This window comes from Tachyglossus aculeatus, chromosome 18 (genome assembly GCF_015852505.1).
Source record: "Tachyglossus aculeatus isolate mTacAcu1 chromosome 18, mTacAcu1.pri, whole genome shotgun sequence".
NCBI classification, from domain to species: domain Eukaryota; kingdom Metazoa; phylum Chordata; class Mammalia; order Monotremata; family Tachyglossidae; genus Tachyglossus; species Tachyglossus aculeatus.
The window spans coordinates 19,977,314-19,982,290 of NC_052083.1; the positions used below are offsets into that span (position 1 = coordinate 19,977,314).

Below are 4,977 nucleotides of genomic sequence, written 5' to 3' on the forward strand. Positions count from 1 at the left end.
CACTTACACAGGCCACCATGTCCCATATGGATTTACTTTGGAACTTCCCTTCACTTGATTCAAGTCTTGCCTCTCCATCAAACTCAATTCTCTCTTACCTCGTTGTCCCTCTATCAAAATAGCACCCCCAACCCCTAGCCTTGAATCACTTTGCCTTCTGGAATGTAAGATCCTTGAGGGCAGGAATCATGTTTTCTTATTCTATTGTATTCTATTGTATTCTCCCAAATGCTTCTGTACACACAGCAGACCCTCAATAAAGGCTCCTGTCTGATTGATAAATTGATGGAAAATTGCCTAAAGAACTTGTTCTTGGATTTCAACATCCTTAAGATATTCAGCTTGGAATACTTAAATCTACTAATACAGATCTTTTCAAGAGTAAATTTTGATGGAAATTAGAATCCCTAAAGAAAATTCAATGAGAGTGTGTTTGTGTGTTAAAAGCTTTTCTGTGTCATAGTGAATGATTGACTGATAATGCTTCATTACATTTTTATGGCTTATACCTTTTCAGTTCCTAGACTGGTTTGGACATAAGTCACCAGGGGAATTAAATATCTATTTTATTCAACCGGAAATTATTCAGGATTCTAACTAAACTTAGGAATAAAGCATTTTAGTTCAATTAGCCCTTTCTTTAGAAGCTTAATAACTGCCCTAGGAAAATCAACCTTTCAATCAATCAATCAATCAATAGTATTTATTGAGCACCTACTGTGTGCAAAATCATGTACTAAACAAGTGGGAAGCTACATCCTCACTGTAGACAAAGACACATCATAAATTATATTGAAGGGAAAGAAATGCTTAAATTGAATAATGTGTAAAACAATAGGTACAGGAGCATAACCCAAGTTGGTAAGAGTAAAAGTGAGGCTGCATATTGAAAGGCCTCTGCACACAGTAAGCGCTCAATAAATACGATTGAATAAGTGAATGAATGATTAGGACTCAGAACCCTCCTTCGCAGGCTTGCTGCACTACAGCTATGTACGTACACCCAATAAAGAGGCAGACTTGATCACTCTGGGTCGATGTCAGCCTCTAATGTCCTCCCAATACCAGAACATTTTCATCACCCACGTGTGGGCCTAGCCTGGGTCCCGCTAGCTCCATCGTCTCAGTGGGGTGGACACCCTTGTCCACCGACTCCTTCTCCGACAGGAATCACATCCTGACAACGGAGTCTAAACATATCTGGAAAGCATGGGAGGATGTTATTTTAAAGATCCCAGAGCCACACGATAACACTCATGACCTTTGTTCAAAGCATGCTATCTACTCACCCTGATGTACTCTCCCACGCAACCGGAGCTTAAACTCCTTCAACAGTGCCTTACGCTTCATAGGATTCCTATAGATTACCTCTACTGGGCTCTCTGAAGCACCTTGAACAGTGCTTAGGGCTGAGTAAGTGCTCAATAAATGCTGTAGAATGGTTACTATCCGTCCAGGATGCACTAATCGCTGGGGGGCTGGGGGAGGGGTGTTACAATATATTTATTGTCAATAGAAAATCACTCTAAGCCTTCAAGATTCATGTTTAGGAATGCAGGGCTAACAACCTAGAAGGCAAGGAGAAAGTAAGCGGGTGTGGTCTACCGTTCCTAAGTCAGATAAAAAGGTGTGAACCCAGGTCTTAGTTGTAGGGGATCCTGCTTGGAGGAAAGTTCTTCTCACATCCTGAAGGAGAGTTCACACCTTCCACAAGCGAGATAGAGGAAAGAGAGAGCGTCGACTCAGGCTGCCCACACGGATAAAAACGAAGTGCAGTTCGCCCCTTAGTATTTGAGCTTCGGGGAGTGCACCTGCAGAGCTGAGTCCCATAGCAGATGTCTGACACCAGAGAAATCATTGGTGCTACTTTCCTATGGTGGAGATTCACTCTTTCTAAATGGTTCCTGGGATCTGCGACAGGAACAACCGTCTGGCTATCTTTTGACAGGAGGCAGGTCAACGGGCGATCGACAGCGCAGCTCCAGTGACTCGATTTCGGCCTCTCTCCGGAGGAACGTGGCTGCCATGGATCTGGCCAAATGCCTCCAGGAAGAGCTGACCTGCTCTGTCTGCATGGAGTACTTCATCGAACCCGTGACCATCAGCTGTGGGCACAGCTTCTGACGACTCTGTCTTCTCAGGTGCTCAGATGATGTTCGGAAGCCTTTCTCCTGCCCAGAGTGACGTGGGGCCTGCGAGCCGAAAGACCTGGAGACAAATAAACGTCTGGAGAGGCTGGCAGTGATCGGAAAGCAGCTCGGATCTCACCAACGTTGGGGCTCGGCTGAAGAGAAGGAGCTGTGTGAGAGGCACCAGCAATCTCTGAAGTTATTTTGTCAGGAAGACGACACCACAATCTGTGTGTCCTGCTACCGTTCCGAGGAGCACGGGGAACACAGCGTGATTCCGACTGAAGAAGCCGCGAAGGATTACAGGGTAAGATGTCCGCTCCGTGGGCGTCCCAGAACAAGTGTTGAAAGTCCAATTAGAACGTGTTTGCCAGCTGCCACGCCAATATCTCCCTATCTCGAGGTCCGGGAACTAGCTGGGAGAGGCCCAAAGTATCAGAGCCGCATTCCGAGCGTGCCGGGGACTTAGCCCAAGGTCATCGAAAACAGCCGTTTTGTCTTTCAGGAGAGATTCCAGGAGCTTCTTCATCCCCTGTGGGCAGAAATCGAAGAGGTGCAGACCGTGCTAGCTACGGAAAAACTGAATTCAGCGTTGGTGAAGGTAAGGTTCTAATCCCATCCAGAGAGGTCCCTTCTTTTCCATTAGCAGGACTGGGGAGGTTCAGTATGTCAGATGGTTTATTGACTCTCCTTTCCACCCTGATCTCTTTCCCGGCAGGAGGAAGTGCAGAAATGTAGGCGGAATCTCGTGTCCGAGCTTGAGAAAATGTACCGATTCCTGGATGAGGAGCTCGAGTTGCGACTTCGGAGCCTGGAGAACGACGATAGGGAGAATCTGCAAAAACTAAGGCAGAGCGAGGAGCATCTGTTCCAGCAGAACCGCACTCTTCGGGCACTGATCACAGAGCTGGAGGAGAAGTGCCAGAGAGGGAGTAACGAGCTCCTACGGGTGAGGGTCCAGGAACCAGGCATGAGGCAAGATGGGAAGGGAGCACAAAGAGGCTCTTCTGTGTTTTCAGTGGAATCACGCCCAGAGCCATGACTACCTTTCTCGGGGGGTTCCTCCATAGCCGGGTCCTGGATGGTAGGACCCCAGTTGCATCCCTCCATCCAGGACACTGGACAAAGCTTCAACAGCCCACGAGACGACAACACTGATTGACCAGAAGGAAATATATATATGTAATCTCAGGGTCCCAGGTTTTAGGTGTTGGAATGAAGCGGGGGCAGAGTGGATTGATGCAGTGCCCCCACGGAGAGCCATGTTACAGGAAGATGTGGACGGGGAACAGTTCGTTAAATCAAATACTAATCCAGTGTCTTCTTTCTCCTTAGGACGCGAGAGGAACATTGCGCAGGTACGTACATGTTCTGTGCTCCTTGTGCACGATCCGAGAAATGCAGGGCCAAGGAATCCACGTACAACAGGGGCTCTGTGGGACCTTTAGGGGAGGGCACAAAGTTATTGCTCCGCGCGACATGCTGGGGCCTGTGATGGACGAGAATTGTATTTGACTGACTCTTTGCTCTTTCCAGAAGTGTGTCGCTGCTGCAGCAATGGCCAAAGGCCACCACGGCCTGGGAGCTGACCGCCTGCTGGGTGCCTGGGATGAGAGAAATACTCAGCAGATATGCAGGTGAGTGGAAGCCCATGATGGGCTCTTCCTGAGTCAGTCGTCTGGCAGATTTCACCCCAGAATCCTATCTCAGACAGTACCTACAGCGAAAGCCCGTGACTGGGACTGTCAGACTGTTGTCTCTCTCAGCCGCCATTATTCTGAAGGAAGGACTGCGAGTATCGCCCTGTGTAGAGGCAGCCGTATGTTCGCCTGAGGGATCCCCAATCCGATAGGCTGGGATTTCAGGTCCAGACCCGTCCCAACTCTTCGAGAGCTAGGGATATGAAATCTCAACGAAATCTTGGTGGGGTTCCCATGGGTGCTTTTCCCTCTCCCAACAGCCCTGGCGGAGGGTACCATGGGAAGAGGTCTTCTCTTCCAGATTCCAGCGGGCTAAGAACTCCAGAATACATAGCTGCTCTCCCCGCTGCAGTGGAGACAAAGATGGCCGAATACCCATCTTTCTTTCCAGGCATGCACTGTCCCCCTCTCCACTGACAAACTCTCCAAATACCTGTGGAACTCAGGGATAGCATGTGGAATTATGAAATGCGACCTTTTCTCTCTCCATAGTGGACATGACCCTGGACCCAAACACAGCTAGTCCCCATCTCGTCGTGTCACAGGACCGGAGAAGTGTGATATTCGTGGAGACCCCGCAGGATGTGCCCGACCATCAGGACCGATTCGACAATTGTGGCAGCGTCCTGGGCGCCCCGGTGTTCACTTCGGGGAGGCACTACTGGGAGGTGGAGGTGGGAGATAAGCCGGAGTGGGAGGTGGCGGTGTGTTACGAGTCGATGAGCAGGAAGAACAATGTGCCAGTTGTTCCAGGGGACATGTTTTCACTGATGGCCTTCCAGTCTATAAATGGGGGCAGTTTCTGGATCTCCTTCCCCTTCGCCCAGCTTAGTTTGGCCCTTCCGATCCGCCGGGTCGGAGTTTTCCTGGATTATGAGGCTGGAGTCATCCCTTTCTACAATGTCTCAGAGAAATGCCTTATCCACAGCTTCCGTCCTGTTCGCTTCTCCGGTCCTCTTCGACCCCTCTTGTCCCCTTGTCTTACCTACGAGGGACGAAACGCAGGGCCACTGACCATCGGCCGGTTATGCGAACGATACCTCCTCAACCAAGATTGAGATTGACTTCCCTACTACCCTTACCTCTGCTTGATTAGACCCGACACACAGCCCCGGTAAGGCTAATCCTTCCAGTCCTATGCTCCCCTT

At 49.5% G+C, this 4,977-nt stretch overlaps 1 pseudogene; it reads left to right on the forward strand.

The window, feature by feature from the left end:
• The first annotated feature begins 285 nt into the window (after nt 1–285).
• On the forward strand, nt 286–4,706 carry LOC119940016 (annotated as a pseudogene).
• The last annotated feature ends 271 nt before the right edge of the window (nt 4,707–4,977 follow it).